This window comes from Halichoerus grypus, chromosome 9, assembly GCF_964656455.1.
Source record: "Halichoerus grypus chromosome 9, mHalGry1.hap1.1, whole genome shotgun sequence".
NCBI lineage: Eukaryota > Metazoa > Chordata > Mammalia > Carnivora > Phocidae > Halichoerus > Halichoerus grypus.
Window position 1 is genome coordinate 13,231,788 of NC_135720.1, and position 20,521 is coordinate 13,252,308.

Genomic DNA, 20,521 nt, shown 5'->3' on the forward strand with positions numbered 1-20,521 from the left:
ATCAGTGGACTGAATATTCATATTGAAATAGAGAGAGGTAAAGAATGAACAAAAATGAAGATAATATCAGAGAGCTGTAGAAAAAGTTCGAGCAATGGAATCTCCAAATAAGGAGAATAAGGAAAGGTATAAAGAAATATTTAAAAAATGGTAAATAAATTTAAAAGAAAATGATGGGAAAATATACCACGATAACAGTAATCAAAAGAAATCTGGGGTTGCTACATTAATATCACAAAAAGTAGATTTCAGAATAAATATTACCAGCAATAAAGGGAGCCATTTCATGATGATAAAGGGGTCAATTCATGAATAAGTCTTAATAATCCTAATTATTTATGCATTTAATAGTAGAGCCTCAAGCCAAAACTGACAAACATGAAGGAACTGCAAAGAAAAATAAACTGATAAGAACAGATACTACACTTGATCTTACCCAAAAGGCCGAGAAGCGATAGAACTGCAAAGAAAAATAGACAAGCCCACAATTATAGTTAGTTTATCATCTACTTTTTTTTTTTAAAAAAGATTTTATTCATTTATTTGAGAGAGAGAATGCAAGAGCATGCACGTGCAGGGGGAGGGGCAGAGGGAGAAGCAGGCTCAACCTGGAGCAGGGAGCCAGATGTGGGGCTCCATCCCAGGACCCTGGGATCATGACCTGAGCCGAAGGCAGATGCTTGACTGAGTGAGCCACCCAGGCATCCTGTCATCATCTACTCTTAATATTAATAAAGCAAGTAGACAGAAAATCAGTAAGGATATAGAGAACTTGAATAATACTTGCGACCAATTTGAACTAACTGACATTTATAGAACATCCCCCCCCAAAAGGGGGGGAATGCATAATCTTTTAATTACACATAGGGGCGCCTGGGTGGCTCAGTCGTTAAGTGTCTGCCTTCGGCTCAGGTCATGATCCCGGAGTCCCGGGATCGAGTCCCACATCGGGCTCCCTGCTCAGCGGGAAGCCTGCTTCTCCCTCTCCCACTCCCCCTGCTTGTGTTCCTGCTCTCGCTGTGTCTCTCTCTGTCAAATAAATAAAAAAAAATCTTAAAAAAAAAAAAAAATTACACATAGAACATTTAACAAGGTAGACCATGTTCTAGAACATAAAATGAATCTCAATAAATTTTCAAAGATTCAAGTCATAGAACATATGTTCTCTGAGCATGGTGGAATTAAATTAGAAAGTAATAATAAAGAGAAGTATTTTTGGATTCTTAGAGATCTTCTAAGTAACCCATAGGACAAAGAATTCAAAGGGAAATTAAAATGTATTTTGAAGTGAATAAAAATGAAAACACAACTTGTTAGAATTTGTGTGATGCAGATACAGCAATACTTAAGGGAAATTGATAGTGCTAACGTCTCATATGAGGAAAAAATAGGGTCTCAAATCAATGACCTCAGCTTGCACTTCAGAATATTAGAAAAAGAAGAATAAATTAATCCCAAAGCAAGCCAAAGAAAGGAAATAATACAGGTCAGAAAAGAGATCAATGAAACAGAAAACGGAAATGGGAGAGTTAGTTAAGTCTCTATGACTCCTTTTGGCCAGCAGGAGAACTTTACTTTTTTTTTTAAATACTGGTGATGGGTATTAAAAAGGGCACATACTAAATGGAGCACTGGGTGTTATATGCAAACAATGAATCATGGAACACTACATCAAAAACTAATGATGTAATGTATGGTGATTAACATAACAAAAAATAAATACATTTGAATTTAAAAATGTTCTGTTTTCTGTTTTCTTTTTATGTTTCTTTTCTGTGCCTCAATATGTTTGGCCTTTTTCTTCTCTCTCTCTCTTTTTTTTTTTTGTTCGTCATTTGAGTTTTTAACTATGTCATTCCATTATCTCCTAAATTGAATTGAAATTTATACATTCTACATTTTTTTTGATGGCTGCATTAACAGTGGCAGTTAATAAGTGTTTGATTGCTACACAATACTCACAGGACCTAGAATTATAATGATTACAAGCCTACAGTTTTCTTCAGGAGAAGGAAACAATATAGCTACTTGGGATTAATTTAATAACTTCCAGACAGCAATTTGCCGAGTGCTTTTGATATTCAGTATTGGTTTGTAACCATAAGATACTAAAATAAACGTTGAAATCACTCAGTGTAGCACTAAGAATTATTTAGAATACAAAACTATTATTGGTCTTGTAAAATTTCACATTTTATGTTCCTGTTGTTTAAGTATTGCATGCCACCTTGATTTGACCAAGAAATCATTTAAGGCCACTGATGACACATACAGTAAGTTAAGATTGCCACTGCTTTTTAGTCAAAGACCATCAGAAATATAACTGTAGTTGAGCAACTTGGGTTTATTGCTTGTTTCAGCAAGGGTAAATCTGTGCCATCAAGAACTGTGAGTCATTTCAGTAAGGGAGCTTTAGAAACAACTTTGTAAAATAAGATTTGGGCTTGGTTTATCAATTTTGAAGAGGATTGAGGAAGCAGACTTTGTTCTGGATTGGATGCTGTCAGAGAGTGGAGGTAATTCTGTCTTAGTACATCTTATCAACAGGGTGAGAAGAGTAGACTAAGGTTAAAATTGTAGTCATTCCTATCAGCCAGGATATGGGGATGTGCAGACATTTTTGTGATTTGGACAATGTTAATATTTTTGTCTGTATTCAGACATGATTATGGTCTTGTCTTTGTTTTGATCCATAGAATCACAGATTGGACTTCTCTGGTATTGATGTTCTCTTAAATTATGTTCCATAGGAGAACACCATGGCCTGGCTATGAGTGCCAGACTGGCCTGTGGTTGTCAAGAACTGCTTTTCTCCTTACCAAGATATATTGAAATGAAACTAGCTAAAAGAAATCAATAAAAGAGACATTAATAATAGGAAAGCATATTAAAGCTAAAAGGATGCCCAATATGCAAAATATGCATCATTGTATTAGTCAGGGTTCTCTAGAGAAGCAGAACAAATAGTTTATTTATAAAATGTGTGTGTGCGTGTGTGTGTGTGTGGGTGGGTGTGTGTGTATAGTCCTTTCCAGCACAATGTATCTGGGTTGGCCTTTGACTTACGTTAACCAATAAAATGTTACAGAAGTGATGCTATACCAATTCCAGGTCTAGGTTTTAAGAGGGCTTTCCCTTATTTTAGGAGCCTTTGGCTACCATATAAGAAGCCTGGTTACAGTACTGGAGAGATCACATGGAGAGGACAAGCCCTGAGACTACAACAGGGGAAGAGAGAGAGAGAGAGACCGACCCAGGTTTTTCAGTATCTTAACCACTATGCAACTACTACTGTGTTAATGACATCAACTGAGATCCACCAAATAATTGCTCAGCTGAGTCCAGTCAACAAATAGAATCATGAAAAACAATAACCCTATTGTTTTCAAGTCACGATGCTTTGAGAAAGTTTGTTACACAATAGATAATCAACGTGGATGTGGAAAGGCAAAAAAAAAAAGAAGCAGCCAAAATAGTTAGAGGGTTAATCAGTTGTCCAGGTGAGAAATGATGTGGCTTTGAACTAACATTTCAGGAGATAAGAAGAGATTGAAGTCAGAGATAACAGGATTTGTTGATGGGCTGCTGGTGGGTGTGAGATAAAGAGAAGAATCAAGATATTTTATGTTTACTGACTGGAGCAACTGGGGTGAAAAATATTTAGAGAAAACTCTATTTAAGAAGGGCAAATAGAAGTTTAGCTTTTAAATATCACTATTAGTATAACTACTAGACATAAGTAGAACTGTCATTAAGTAGTTGGATAGATACCAGGAGCGTGTGTAAAAGAACAGATGTTTGATTTTGGTGGACTTGGTGAAACAGGATGAGGAAGTTATCTGTTGAGCACTTCTGATTTTCCTGCTAGAATGATGTTTTAGGGAAAAGTTGGTGTTTTGGGGAGAAATAAAATATTGTGAAATAGTCATCTCAGTAGAGTAAATGCTGTAGATATCTGGAAGCATATTAGAAATGCTGAGTTTCTGTTTCTCCACAGAAGAATGATCTGATCCTGACCCTCTGCCCTGTTGTTATATATTCTGCTGTTTTGTCCAAAAGTTATTGTTGAAATTGTTCTGAATTAAGCTTGTCATATAGAGCTTATGCATGCAGGCTGAGCAAATCACCACAAATTCCGTATCTGTTGGGGACAGATTCAGGATAGCTGTGTTATTGGTCAGGACACCTTATTGGACTCTGTACAGGCAGGCTGCTGATGTGCCTTTGCTTGTCATTGTGAAAGTTTTAGCAACACCGCATGGCAGAGTTATTTCAAAGGATGTAATTCCATTCTGGAGGTAGAAAATGTATTTGTTCTGCATCTACTGAGCTTTTGAAGCCATTCAGCTGGCCTCAGGGTGGTTCCTTGTTTTTTGGCTAACTATGAATTACTGTCAGTGTGATATCATTCTGTCTTGCTGCTCCAGCATTCTCTGCTAAGATTTTCATCATCCATCAACAAAGGTGTTCTTTTTTTTTCTGGCATATACTTATTTATACTTTCTACATAATATTTATCAACAAGGAACCACAGAACTACAGGAATATCTTAAACTCCTGAATTCCATAGATTAGTGGTGTCCAGAAAAGCCTGGAGATTATATATGTGTGTATATATATATAGAGAGAGAGAGAAAGAGAGAGAGAGAGAATGAGGGAGGGAGGCAGGGACTGGTGAAACATATATATGTATATTTTATATATGTTTATATATATATCTCATTGATTTTTAGAAAATAATCATTCAATTATTCAAGTGGTAAGTAAAAAAAAAAAAAAAACGGTATCAGAGCCTGTCTAAATTTTAAAAAGAGAGCAATCACTGTATTTAAAAAAAAAAAAGAACTTTCCAGCATTGTAGAGGGAACAAGGAGTGGGTATTAGTGATGGAACCCATGGAAAAGTAAGAGGGAAATGTGATTTGTCTTCCTCAGCACTAAAAAAGAAAAATCATGGCAATCTATTTTTAAGCCATAACTTAGGTAAAATCAGACCTGTATGAAAACAAAGTCTTACTGACCAGAGAGTAAATATTGATATGTCATGAAACACATAATAATACAGAGAATACATTTATAAAAGATAAATTTTTGGTGCTTGTTCAGAAATGCTCTAAGTGTTCTGATGTTAAATAAAACCCTTCAGCCAATTTCAGAATGTCATTTTCTGCATTGCAGTATATTTGTAATTTTAGACCAAATGTAGGACTTTTCACTTGGGGATAAAAACATCTGGCTTTGAGTCACTGAATTATCTAATGGAATAAGCAGTGGAAGCATTCGGAAGTGATAATAGGCAGATGATTTAAACATGCTCTTTAGCTTCCTTAGCTCCCCTAGGGGATAAATGTTTCATTCTGTGGAATGAGAATTAGCTTTTGAAGTAAGAGTGATAGCACCCAGAATTTTCCCAGCTCTATGTTTCTAGAGAAACTACTTAGTCCAAGTAATTGAACTTTTGGAAATGAGACTGGTGAGCGTTCACAGGCTGAGGTTAAACTCAGACCAAAGCATGGCAAGAAGTTATTTGGGCATATAATAAATTGGGGTAGCAAGGCATGGCCATACACCAATTATTGTAAAGACTCCAGGGTGAGATAGCTGAGAGTGTGTACACTTCCCATGCACTAGAGGGAAAAGCCTAGGGGGAGCCTGAGGATGCTTGTCTTTGCAAAGATGGAATAGAATAGGATATTCTGGGCTCTCAACATAAATACTGGGAATCAGAATGATAACTGTTAGAATTATAACTATTGCTGAATTAAGAAATGTTAAAGACCCCTAGTTTGCAGTTCCTTATCTATGAAAAAAAGCCACATGATATTGACTTGCATTTAATTGTCATAGACTGTTTCACCTTTTCCCTAACTGATATATAGAATTGATGTACTTTTGGGTATTTTTCTGATCTATTGATGTTGGACATGGATGAGGAACTCAGGCATGATGTGACAGCAATAAAAAAGCTTTCATTGGCAGGGAGACGTATTCCAGGGTGCTTAGAGTTCAGAGACATAGGACAAAGCCTCTCAGAACAAACAACTGCTAGTTTAGATCCAAGATGATGTTTGTAGCAAGGGAAAATGTTTTTTCTTTCTTATATGTGTCTTTTTTTCAGAAGACATGGGGAGTGTGGTTCTAATTCTATTCTGTCTGCCACAGGAAATAAATAGAAATCTAAGAGATTTGGAGAACTAAAATGATTTAATTTAAAGAAAACCATAAGGGCCACAACTACTAAATGGTGGCAATTGTAATAACCCTCGCTTGAGGTGCTCAGAGAAGCAGTATGCAGAGGACAGAGACATTAAAATAATTCTAATTCTGAGGGCCATGGGAAATCTTTGATAGAGAAAGAACAACAATAACAATAACAACTAACCTGTTTCTGGGGGAAAAAAATACCATTTAGGTGGTTGAATAAGTTCAGTTCTCAAAATATTCCTCTCTTTCCCATAAAAGCTAAATGAGGAACAAAGTAGTTGAAAAGAATGCAAAAATTCGGCAGCGATAGGCCTGTAGGCAACTGCTCTTGAGCTCTCATGCAGGCAGATCTGCAGAGTTTTTGACCCTTTGCCTGGTTCTGGCAAATCTTTGGAAAGTAGCAGACTGAGCAGCACTTACCATCAGGGCGCTTAGTTTCCCGATCACCCAGAGAGTCAGAAGGAGCTGAAGGAGGAATCAGTCAATTCTGTCCTTGAGGCCAGGAGAGTTCAAGATTCTGAGGAGAAGGGAGGTTCTTCCAGGTACACTGGCAGGAAGCACACCAAGTTCTATAGTACAGCCACTTTGCTTTTCAAGATCTGTGATGCCTGGGGAAAGAATAATTCATCTCATCTGAGGGGATCCAATAGCTGTAAAAATGATTATCAGTGAAGACAAATAGGACATTTGATATAATAGAATTGATTTTATAGGCAGATGAAAAATTTTGGGGACTCCCCCAAATGAGCTTTTAAGGAGATATAAATGTATTACACAGAAGAATGTTTTTGGAGTAAGAAACTACCTACACTAACCCAAATAAATCCATTTAATAGAGGAGTTGAAGGAACATATTGTCACTGTCAAAGCCTGAATTAAAAGCCTTTAAAGTTAAAGGGCATAAATTATCTCAAAATTCAGAGTAAAGACAAGGAGATAACAATTATGAGGAAAAGATGAAAGATTTGGTTGATAGGTCCAGGAATCTAACACGTGAATAATTTAAAAAGGAAAGAAAAGAACAGATAAAGGATATGTACTGCTTAAAAAGAGAAAAAAGATCTCTGAGTTAAGCATAGAGTTGAATCTACAGATTGAAGGGACTAATCAAATTCCTGGTAGAAATGATGAAAAAATGAAAGTGTCTAAACATATTCTGATAACATTTATTGACTCTAAAGATACAAAAATCTTACAAAAGTCAATGGGGAGAGAAAAAGTTGTAGTCTGGCAATTGACTATTCATTTGCAACACTCGATGCTCTGAGTCAGCTGTAAACCATCTCCTGACCACTGACAGAAAAAACTGTGACTCCAGAAATTATTGAACTGTCACAACAGGAGAATTCAGATAGGCTCTCCTGGAGTAAGTAGCCCCGAAACAGAAAAGACAACATAGCTATAGATGAAATGTTTAAAGAAATGAACTGTGGCATGAAAACAAACAAACAAACAAAACACTAGAAAAAAAACTGACCAATCTGAAAGAGAAGCAAATAAAACTTTTAGAAATAGAAAGTGTTGATTGATGTAACTCAAAGGATGCAGATTAAACAGCACAGAATGAATGCACTGAAAGGTATTGCTTGAAGTAATTAAGTAGAATGCATCCCAGAAAGAAAAAGAGATGAAAAAATATGAGAAAGTTTAGGATATAGGGAGCAAAGAATGAAAAGGTTTAAACTATTTTAAGTGGACTTCCAGGAAAAAGAGGACAGAAAAAAGTGGAGCAAAGAAACTACTTGAAGAGATAATGTCTGAGAATTTTATAAAATAAAGTAACAAATCCATAGATTTTTAAGAAAGTGAAACATCCCCCAATCTGGATAAACACTAAGAAATTTATGCTTACATAATTTGTGGTGAAACTGCAGAAAACAAAAGGTGAAGAGAAAAAATTTTAAAAACCATCGGTGAAAAAACAAATCACACAGAGGTTAAAAATTTTAAGTTAAGCAGCCAACCTAAGAAGTTAGAAAAAGAACAGAACAACTTTCCACTATAAGATGAATAAGGTCTGAGGATTGAATGTGTAACATAGTGAGAATAGTTGATAATATTGTACTGTATAATTAAAATTTGCTCAGAGTAGAACTTAAATGTGTATATATATTATATATATATATAATTTTCATATCTATGTATCAGAGCAAAATTTTTAAAAGGTGGAAGAACGATATAAAAACGTTATGGTAGAAAATAAAATAGAAACCAAAGACATAAGGAATCTCAACCTAAAGTTAGTTCTTTGGAGAAAAAAAATTAAAAAATATTTGTAAAATTTTAGCAAGAAAAATATTGGGCAAATAAAATAAGATTAGGTGGGTAAAATGGGCAGAAATATAATTTACTGTAATTTATTAAAAATAAATAAAAATCCTGAATACATGAAATTAACTCTGTACTTAAAATTTTGTTTTCCCCAAGGGTAGCACTTAAGCTAGATAGATTTACAAGCTGATTCTAATAAATTCTTTTTTTTTTTTTTGGTTGTCAATGATCCTTTATTGAAACATTTTCCTTTGTAGTTAACTAGCTGGGCATTCCACCGCACCCTGTTGATGTCCTCTATGATGTCATGAGGGTGGCGGCCGTCAACATTGCAGCCCACAGACTGGGCAGTCCCCAGGATTTCTTTAATGGTTCCAGAGAGTTCTCTGGCTAAAGATCGGTGTCGCATCTGTCGGGCAATATTGACAATCTCATCAAAAGTGGTATTTCCACTGTGCTTAATGTTTTTCTGCTTCTTTCTGACTCTTGGTGGTTCCTTGAGGGCTTTGATAATCAGGGCAGAGGCAGAGGTACCACTTCAATCTGGGCCTGTCTGTTCTGAATGGTCAGTTTCACTGTAATTCTTAGACCCTTCCAATCACGGGTTGCCTTGGTGATGTCATCACCAACCCTTTTTGGAGACAGACCCAGCGGGCCGATCTTCGGGGCCAGGGCAGACGTGGCACCTACTTGGCCACCCGGTGCACCTCAGGTACACGACTTTGATCTCGTTGGGGTCGAACTTAGGTGGCATGGCGGAGGTGGCTGGTGTCGGATGAACCCGGATTCCGGATGACCGAAGAAAGTTGCACCTTTGCCTCCCCGAGCCGAAAGCCAAAATGATTCTAATAAGTTCTTAAGGAATAGAGTATTGCAATCTTATACAAATGACTCTAAAAGAACAGAAAAAGAGAGAACTCCTAATTTATACGTTGAATTCAATAGAAACTTGATATCCACATCAGACAAAATTTTAAGCCTATCTCACTCAATAAAGATGCAAAATTCCTAAACAAAATGTTAGTGAATAAAATCTATAACAGAGGGGCACCTGGGTGGCTCAGTCAGTTAAGCATCTGCCTTGGGCTCAGGTCATGATCCCAGGGTCCTGGGATTGAGCCCCGCATCGGGCTCCCTGCTCTGCGGGGAGCCTGCTTCTCCCTCTCCTTCTGCTGCTCCTCCTGCTTGTTCTCTCTTTAAAAAATCTTTTAAAAAATTTATAAAAATTTAAATATATAAAAAAAGAACATATCATGACAAGCTGAATTTATCCCAAGAAGGCATAAGTGTCCAGAAATATCTTCTACCATATTAACATATTAAAAGGAAAAAGACATGTGACCATATTAATACATGTATGAAAAACCTTTGATGAAATTCAACGTCCACTCATGATAAAAATTCTTACCAAAATAGAAAGTAAGGCTTCCTTTATCTGACAAAAGACTTCTGACATAAACTGAAAGCAAACATTTTGAATGGTAAAGTACTTTAAAAAATTGTTTTAGGAATAATACAAGAATAATACAGGATTACTATTACTACTGTAAGACAAGAAAATAAAATAAAAAACATGAAGATTAAAAAGGAATAAACAAAAATGTAATTATTCACAGATGTTCTATTATTATATATAAAACTCAAAAGTTACTTTCAAATTGTTAGAAGAAATAAGAGATTTCATTAACATAGCTGAATATAATGTCAATGTATAAAAATTCATTGCATTTCTATACACCAGAAATTAAGTTGGTAAAATAAAATGCCATTTGAGGGGCACCTGGGTGGCTCAGTCGTTAAGCGTCTGCCTTCGGCTCAGGTCATGATCCCAGGGTCCTGGGATCGAGCCCCACATCAGGCTCTCTGCTCATGGGAAGCCTGCTTCTCCCTCTCCCACTCCCCCTGCTTGTGTTCCTGCTCTTGCTGTGTCTCTGTCAAATGAATAAATAAAATCTTTAAAAAAATAAAAATAAAAAATAAAATGCCATTTGAAACTAATATATAAATCACTTAGATTTAAGTCTAGCAAAGGATATGTGAATCCTGTACGGAAAAAAAATGTAACCGTTCCTGTAACATTGTCAAGAAAATAAATGGAGAAATGTATTGTGGCTTAGGTTAAAACAATATTGATTTTTCCCAAGTTGATCTATCAGTTGGATACAATTCACAGCAAAATTTCAATTCAATGGGTATTATGCTAAGCGAGATAAGTCAATCAGAGAAAGACAATTATTATATGGTCTCACTGATATGTAGAATTTGAGAAACAAGGTAGAGGATCATAGGGGAAGGGAGGGAAAAATGAAACAAGAGAGGGAGACAAACCATAAGGGACTCTTAATCTCAGGAGACAAACTGAGGGTTGCTGGAGTGGAGGGGGGTAGGAGGGATGGGGTGGCTGGGTGATGGACATTGGTGAGGGTATGTACTATGGCGAGTGCTGTGAATTGTGTAAGACCGAGGAATCACAGACTTGTACCCCTGAAACAAATAATACATTATGTGTTAATAAAAAAATTTTAATGGGGTTAAAATTTCAATAGAATATGTGAATGAAATTTGACAAGCTATTTCTAAAGATAGTTATAGGAAATTGCCCTACTGACCACAAAACCTTTATAAAGATACAGTAGTTAGGTATGTGTGGCATTGGACTTAATAAGAGATAAGCTGACAAATCATACGAACACAATAGGTATGAAGAGTAGAATTGTAGAAGAGGGAAAATTGAATAGACAGTGTTGTGAAAATAGACTGGAAATGAGGAAAACTGAAATTAGATCTCAGATCATATACAAAAATGGATTTCAGTAGATTAAGGTATTAAATGTAAAAAGCAAAATGAAAACTTCAGAAAAAATGTAAGCTGAACCTGTATGAACTTTGAGTAGTAAAAATAAAAAAAATTTATAAAGTGATAATAATAAGTAAATCATTTGACAAATTTCCCTAAATTAAACTTAAGAACTCTGTTCATGAAAAGATATCACTAGAAAAAGTAAAAAGTAAGTTACAGAGTGGGAGATGACATTTGAACACTTTCTGATCAAATTCAGTAAAAATTAATTTATTCACAAGAGACCTGGAGAATAAGGCAATACTTATTAAAAGGAAATTGAAAGAGTAGAAAAATAAAATCAACAGATAAAAACTTCAGATAAAAAACAAATAAAAATATTTACACCAAAATTGCAAAATATCTGAAAAAGAAAAATAATATAAAGACTATATATCTGAATCTTTGACATATAAATGGAATAAAATAACTATAACTAAATAATCAAGAAAAATGAAAGGGAAAGATTAAGCAGTCAATATAAGAACTTAGAAAAAATAAAATTAACCTAAAGAAACCAAAGGAAGAAGCAAATAAAAATAAAAGCAGGATATAATAAATAAAAAAAAAATCATTAGAAATAATGAATAAATCTTGTGCTGGTTCTTTGGGGAAAAAAAAACAAGACCACAAACCTGTTAGCAAAACCAATCAAAGAAAAGAGAATAAAAATGATAATGAGGAAATAATAAAAGATAAAAAAAATTAAGGATGGAAAAGAAATGGTTCTATCCATACTATGCATTTTAATTTGACGAAATACATTTTCTACAAGCATGTAAATTGCCCAAATTGCCCCTAGAAGTGTTGAAATAATAGAACAAAATGTTATTTATTTTGTGCCACACACTGTTCTAAGAGTTTTACATACCTAGTTATTTTAATCTTTACAACAACCTTATGAGGTAGGCACTATCAGAACTTTTATCATTCCTATTCTGCAATGAAGCCATGGAGGCACAGAAAGACAAGAGATTTGCCTAAGGTCACACAGCTTGTAAGGGATAGAAACCAAGATTCTAAACCATGGGCTTTGGCACCAGAGTCCATGCTTTCGGCCAATTTACTTCATGCCTTTAAGAAAACATAAGCCAAATGCCACAGAAGAAAATGGGGATTGCTTGTCACAGTGTTACTTCCTGAAAAAAAGCCCCAAGCTACAGAGAGGCAATTCTACCTTGCTTGGAATGAGATCTCATCAATATTATTTGACCAGTCCCAGAGGATAGAAACAGAAACAATTTCCAATTTATGCTATGTGGCAAGCATAGCGTTCATATTAATGCTCCCAAAATACAGTGCATTAAAGTAGATCAGGAAGCCAAGATCACATATGGATGAGTATACAAACATTCTAAGCAAACAGAACTCTAAGCAAACAGAATGGAGCAACACATTAACAGCATAATAAACTGCATTTTTATTCTAGTTATATAATGGAGTTTCAGCACTGGGAAATCTGGTAATATAATTCACCATCTAATACGTTAAAATGAAGCAATTTTACATACACAGAAATGCTAAAAATAAAGTTGACAAAGATTATTATATGTGATTAGAAAATGTTCTTAAATAATGTTCTGGAGCAGAACATTCATCCACACTGATAGTCTATAGGCAATAACTTTAGTATTGTGGTACTCCAGGCCATGTTCTCCTCTAAACAATTGATAAAAAAGCCAGAGAAATGAACTTAAATATTGAGAAAAAAGAGAACAAGCCCAAATGTGATTCTGCTACACACTCATGAGAATGCCTATAATTAAGCAGACCAACAGTACAAAATCTTGGCAAAGATGTGGTGCAATTAGAACTGTAGAGCAATTTGGAGTGTAAATTGGGACAATCACTTGGTAAACTAAATTTGCAATAACTATTCCTAATAAATATACACACAACCCTGGACCCAGACATTTTATATATACTTACATGTGGGTTATATAAATTCATTCAAGAGAGATGAGTACATATATGCACTCAAAGACATATGTATAAAATATGTTTGTGAAATTCTTTGTACAAAATATAACAGCTTATTCATAACAGTCCCAAACTGGAAACAACCCAAATGCCTATTAATAGTAGAATGGAAAGATACGATATGCTATATATATTCTATGAAGAACCACATGCTACAAACTAGAACCATTGCTACCTGCAACCACAGGCATAAATCTCACTGTCATAATATTGAGTGAAGAAAACTAGACAAGAGTACATAACCTATGATTCCATTTATATGAAGTTGAAGAACAAACAAAACTAATGTCTGGTTGTAGAGGGGTTGCTGTCTGGGTGTGGGGGATAGGGGTGAAGAGTGGGTTTTGGCTGGGAAAAGACACAAGGGAGGCTTCTGGAATGCTAGAAATTTTTATATCTTGATTTAAGTGGCATTTACAAGGGTTTATACATATATAGAAGTTCATAAATATTTGTCAAGCTGTACACTCAAAATCTGGGCCCTTTATAGATCCTTGACTGCAACAAAACATTGAAAAATAAAATAAAAAATAAAACATAGAGGCAAAATTTGTGGGTTTTGAATACAACAGAAGGAAAGATTTCTGTTATGCAAATAGCATGGACGAAATTAACAGGTCACAGGTTTGGAGATGATTCTGATACAACATACAACTAAAAAGCATTCTTAACATTTATAAGAAATCTTAAATATATAATAAATTCTTTCAGTTTAGACAGAATAAGATAGGAAAATCTCTAGTTAGCCAAGAAAAGATGTAATAGGTCAATTACATTCACAGAAAGAAACATGAATACCTAAAAGGTAAAAATTATTCAATCTCAATAGTGAGGAAAATTATCAAATTAAAAAGCAATAATGACATGCAAATCTTTTGCCATCAAAACTAAAGTCAGATATCAGTGTGGAAAACTAAATCTCTTCCTGCTTCTGAAATATAAATAGGTTTAACTATTCTGCAGAACAATCTGTAGTGGATTTGTGTATGTCCGTATGTCACCATTCATTAACTCTGTTTCTTGAGATGTACTTCTGAGAAAAAACACTGTACATATCAATGAAGCAATTGTCCAACATTGCTAGTAAAATCAGAGTAACCATCAGCAGGGACTGGGAAGGTAAGACTTTGGGAAGGTAAGACCTTTGCGGGCCCTGCACGCCCTCTCCCTCCCCAACTCTTCCAAGGCCGGGCACACCCACTGCCGCTGCCAGCATTCGGGGCTCAGGCGTCCGAATACTTTGATGGAATACTTTGCCACAGTGAAAAAAAAAAAACCCAAAACTTCTCTATCTACAGGAAGCAAGATGGAGGAGTCAGAAGTATTTTCAATGAAAATTTTGAAGCAACACAAAGAGGTGAATAACCCCAAACCATTCTATAAATTGTGTTCACATAATTTATGGTGACATGATGGGTTGGAGGAAGGTGAGATGATATTAGGGATGATATACCAAGGGATAAAACGAAGGAAAATTAAAGCACTTGGAAATACATTTAAAAAGAAAAATACAAGAAACAAGCACTAGGGCATGCCACAAACTGACTGATGGCTCCAATTCCATGCACCTGAAGTCCAAAAGAATAAAATAACCTCCCAGAAAACACAACAAAATAACCTAAACTATTTTCTATTTCCTTCACATTGCAATTCATGCAGCTAAATCATATCAAAAATGAACAAATTGGACAAGGCAAGAATATCATTTGTAATATACTTTGTTGCTGGAACTTGTTGAAGTTCAATCTATGCTTAGCTTATGTAATATTCTCTTAGTTTTGTTTTTTTTAGATTTATTTATTTTAGAGAGAGAGAGAGAATGAATGGGGGGGAGGAGGGGAGGAGGGAGAGGAGAGAGAGAATATCAAGCAGACTCCCTGCTGAGCATGGGAGCCCGACTTGAGGCTTGATATCAAGACCCTGAGATCATGACCTGAGCCGAAACCAAGAGTCGGATGCTCAACCGACTGAGACACCCTGGCACCCCAGTTTTGGGGTTTTCAATTAAAATTAAAATGTCATTAAATATGTTGCAGTTTGAAAGATAATGCCATGTGAATTTTCTGATTTCTAAAGATCCAGGTGTCGGAAAAGTTAACCAGATTTATTTTTACTAATTTAAATCTGTCCGTCTAGCTATGATAATGTAATTATATTCTTTTTTTTGGCAATTATATTCTTTAGAGAAATCTACAGTAATAGTCCTATTAGCTAGTCAAATTTTGTATAAGACAATAAACTGAGAGTATACTTGAATAATAATCTTCAGATTGGTGTTACTTTAAGTAATTTGTGATTTCCTCAGTGTACAACTTTTCGTATTGTTACAATAGGGAAATTGTGTTGCTAAATAATGTACCTACTTAAGCTCTAATTTAATGTATGATCAATTCTGGCAATTCTACTTGTTTCACCTGAAAAAACCCACAATTTTATTGATATTATTAATACCATATTAAAACACTGAAAATATTCAAAGTACTGTACAAATTTCAACTATAATCATCACAGTTTTCATCCTGCATTCTAACACGTTAAACTTGCAGGCAAACTAGTTCTAGGCTCATTTTGTTAAGTAAGGAAAAGCCAGAGTCATGATGAATTGCAAAAAGCCATTATTTTAGTGCAAATCTGCAGGTGTTTCTGATCTGTAGATCAACAGGTCACACACTGGAGATGGCTAATATCAACACAACATATCCATACTTTGCAATTGTGCCATTTTTGTTTCGCCTTGAGAAAATCAACGTCTATCTCTAATGCTGGGAGTGGCAACTATGGAGCAAATTCCCTGATTTCAAATCCTAATTCCCCACTTAGCAGTCTGTGTCACTGTGCGTAAGACATTTGATCTTTCTGTGCCCCAGTTTACTCTTGTGTTAAATTGAGCGAATGTCATTATGACCTCCTGTTTGCGTCTAGTTAATTAGTGCCCAGAATATTGTGAAAAGAGTCAGAGAGCCCAGCAATATGGAGCTTAGCCAAACACATCTCCCTGCTAGGTGCCTCTGCCTTAGCCAGGAGCTCCCCCAGAGCTCTTCGGAACAGGACTGTGATACACCCAAGTTTTCTGCAGCTGATGGGCACTAAGGACTTCATTGCCACACACCGGTCAGTGTCAACCACCTTGACAACTTCTTTAGCTGTCAGCTGCAGAGTATGCTGCTGCCCATCAGGAACAAGGGGTTTGTATGCTGTGAGGAGGGGTGGTGTCTCCAGCACCCAGGGGTTCATGCATGCAGTCCTAGGTTGATGTATGGAGGTAGGCAGGGGCTCTTGGTGGGCGCACTTGCCCCAATCTCTGAATTTCTGTTTTTACATGTTATCAGATACTTTTATCCTTTTGTGGTTGATATATCCCTTTTATGATGTTTATGCTAGCTAAGAATATTGTTCTAACAATGCATGGATATTCTATAAATTAAACCTACATCAGTAATTTGAAATAGTTGAGTTGACAATGTTGAATTGGGTTTCAAAATTCATCCCCATTTCCATAATCAATTTCAAAATTAATTTGACAGTGAAAGAAAAAGAAGAGCTATTGGAGTCTTCACATATAATTTCCACTATGGTAATTTTATTTTTTCTGCAAACTTACTGTGAATAAAATTTTATTGATAATCACATAAAAACTTGACTATATCCTCATGTAAAAGCCTTGACCAGGAGCTTCATCTTACCATCTCAAGTACAAGATCTGATATTAAAAAGACATGTTTACAGAAACAGTTCAAATTTCTCAGTTACATTTTTGAAAAGCTGTAATTTGAATGTTTTATAGAAATTCATCATGTGATACATGACTGAACACATTGTTTTTCTAATTATTAACTAATATAAAAAAGTAACAATTTTTTTTCACCAAAAACCATATAGATGTCACCAGTATGACCAAATCTCTGGTATTCACCCCATTTTACCACAGAAATATTATTTTTCTTGTGTGTCATGGTGTGAATAATTTGGGGGAGTACTTAACTAAAGTATGGTATAAACTCAAACTGGAATGAAAAGAAAAATTAAACTTATATTATTGATAAGGGAAAATGTCCAGGCATGGTAGACATTACTAGTTCTCACCAATATTCCTGGGCATTTGGTAGAATGCACTTCCCATCTTTCTCAAGGTTAGGTATGAACAATTGACTAGAACTACATGTTGTCATGTGAACAAAAATGACATGTATCACTTTTGATGTGAACTTTTTTCTTTCTTTTTTCCTGCCCTGGCAACTAGCAACATTTGAAATGGTAGAACTATGTGGAGTAAAGTAGCTGTCCCCAAATCCAATGACCTGAAGCAAATCTTAACATTTATGGGTGAGTCCACTGATCATTGAAGGTTATTCCCTATCCCTTAGCATAAGCCTAGCTTACCCTGCCAAACTCACCAAAATATTAAATAAAAAATAGATTGAAAAATGAATGGGGCTTATTTCCAAACCATATTAAGAATTATTCAAAGAACATAAAAAGAGATAGGTGACCTAGTAAAATTATAGGCAAGTGTCTTGGACAGAAAAGAGGATACACAGTGTTCAATAAATATAGAAAAAGGTGATTACAGAAATGTAAATTAAAACATAATGACACATATATCAGAATGGATAAATTCAACATACTGACAGTACCAAGTGTCGATAAGGATACGAAGCAATGGAAATGCTGACAGAAATGTGAATGGGAATAACCACTTTGCAAAACTGAGGCATTATCCACTAAATTTGAGTGTACTTTGTCCCAACGACTCAGCTATTTCACTGCTCTGATTTCTACAACCAGAAATCCACGTAAAAGAGCCAAAACCTGAACACGAAAGTAGAATAGATAGTTAAATGGTGGTATATTAATATAGTGGTAACCATTCATCCATAAAGGAAAACAAATGACAGCAAGACATAATTACACAGACAAATATCATAAACATAATATTGACTCAAAGAAGCCATATCTAGAAGAAGAGGTACTGTATTTTTCCTTTGCATAAATTTCAAAAGCTTGCAAAAGTAGCCATTTTGTTAAAAGTCAGGATCATGTTATATGTGGGGAGAAGATAGGGGTAGTGACTGTGAGGTAATTCGGGGGGTTTGGGGTATGATATTACATCTTCTCTGGAGTGGTGGTTGCCAGGATGTTCACCTTGTGATAATTCACTGAGATGAATATTTGTTCTGTATATGTTTCCTGTGTGTTTGTAATACTTAAATAAAAAGAGTTAAAGGGACTATTATTAAGGCAAAATCTCTGATAAATATGTGTGTAGGCAAACAAAATAACCTGAGAGTATATATTTCAAAAATTTCATTTATAATTTTCTTAAACTATTATATCTCTTTTCACTTTTTTCAGAAGCATTAAATTTAATATACTATGTTTATAATACTGTTTTAAAAATCTCTACATTTCTGTTTTATTTAATGACTGGTTAACGATTTTTTAAAAACTGTTTTACTGTATCATCAGTAATTTTATTTCACCTTTATTTAAAAAAAGAGTAAATTTGGCTGGGAAACTAAGCCACTGTTTTTGTTAGTTTCTATTAGAAAGTACATTCTGAACTATTAAGAGTAAACAAACTTTTAAAATGTGAAATCTCTGGTAACTTGAAGCCTTTGCTTTTAAGAACGTGTTTATGTGAATATCTCCCACAGTTTGTGCCACAAGAAGGCAGTTTGGTTAAATGCATACAAGTGCACATAAATGCATATTTTATTGTTATTTTTTTAAATTAATCTCTCTGCCCCACGTGGAGCTTGAACTCATGACACTGAAATCGGGAGTTCACACTACCTACTGAGCCAACCAGCACCCCCGTATATGCATATTTTACATTTTGTTTCTCTTTCTACATTACTTAGTGTGTGCATGGTGATTTTTTATTGTCTTAGGGCAAATTTTGTCATAGAAGGTTATAACTAAAGTAATAGTTTCTAAAATGTGTTTTGTGAGGATTAATCCTGAGAGGTTTTATACACACACACACACACACACACATCTTGTTTTCAAATATATCTGGAAGTAAGGTACACTCTAGCTCCCTTAGGAAGTTAACAAGGCATATGAAAATGTTTCGGACTTTAAGTAGTCTTGCAAAAAACAAGCATTCTTTGTTAACATTAACACATTCTTCCTTAAATTTATTTGAAATTCTCCAACATTCCTACTCTATGAAATCCTGGTTTACCTCTAAGTCATAACTGACTGCCCCACATTCTTAATGCAGGATGCACTGTTTTGTTCTCTGACTGAGAGACATCTGTGTAATTCCTTGGCATAAATTTGAATAAAATGGAAATGATTTTTGCCTTTTACCTTTCCTTCACTCAAATACCTTTGTTTTCTTCAGTTTTACTCTTACTGGTAAAATTAGGATGCGGTCTGAGGCAAACGATTGAATATGTTGTTTTATCTCATTTGCTTCTACAGCCAAGTAATCACAGCACCTCTCTTGCCCTGTACCACTGACTCTCCTTGCAGGCAGCGCTCACCCTGCAGCCCATACAGCCTTTCTCAGGGGTGGTCTATTATCTAAAAGGGGGCTTCCCTCCTCTCTTCTAACCCATTACAACTTCCATTTTCTGGGTGTAGTTGCTTGGAGAAAGTCATTTTCACAATTCCACACAGTGAGAGATAGCCTAATGCATTTCTCTCTCTTAAGATTGGAGCTTTTTTTTTTTTTTTCTGGCAAACAATGAGACTAAGTAAGGAATTAGAGCTGATAAAGTAATCAAGTGCATTTCATCCAGAAAGAACACGGGGAGATATCATGTAGAAGGGATAACCTCCAATCTTGTGTAAGTTCTGTACCAGCTCCCCTGGGTCCCGGAGGTGTTGGCTTGGGCAACCGGGCCCAATTTCCGTAGGTAGATTTCCGCTTCCACTTATACTCCCTACAAGGGTTGGAACTATGATCTAGAGCTCATCTGGGGGGCAGCCCATGAGTTAAGGATGATCTTTACATTTTTAAATAGTAGAAAAGATATCGAAAGAAGAATATTTTGTGGTGCATAAAAAATATGAAATTTAGCTTTTGGTGTCCACCAATAAAGTGGACTAGAACATGGCCACTGTCATTTGTTTACTTGGAGCCTCTGGTTGCTTTCAGACCACAGAGTTGAGTAGTTATGCCACACTCCATATGGCTTCCCAAGCATAAGGTGTTTACAGTCTGGTTCTTCACATACAAGATTTGCCTAACCTAACCTGGAAGACAGAAAAACACCCA

The 20,521-nt window shown here is 35.4% G+C and overlaps 2 pseudogenes; both read right to left on the reverse strand.

Moving 5' to 3' along the window:
• Window positions 1–295: 295 nt before the first annotated feature.
• LOC118540887 (U2 spliceosomal RNA) lies at window positions 296–456 on the reverse strand (annotated as a pseudogene).
• A 6,576-nt stretch (window positions 457–7,032) lies between these two features.
• Window positions 7,033–9,228, reverse strand: LOC144379159 (large ribosomal subunit protein uL11 pseudogene; annotated as a pseudogene).
• Window positions 9,229–20,521: the final 11,293 nt, after the last annotated feature.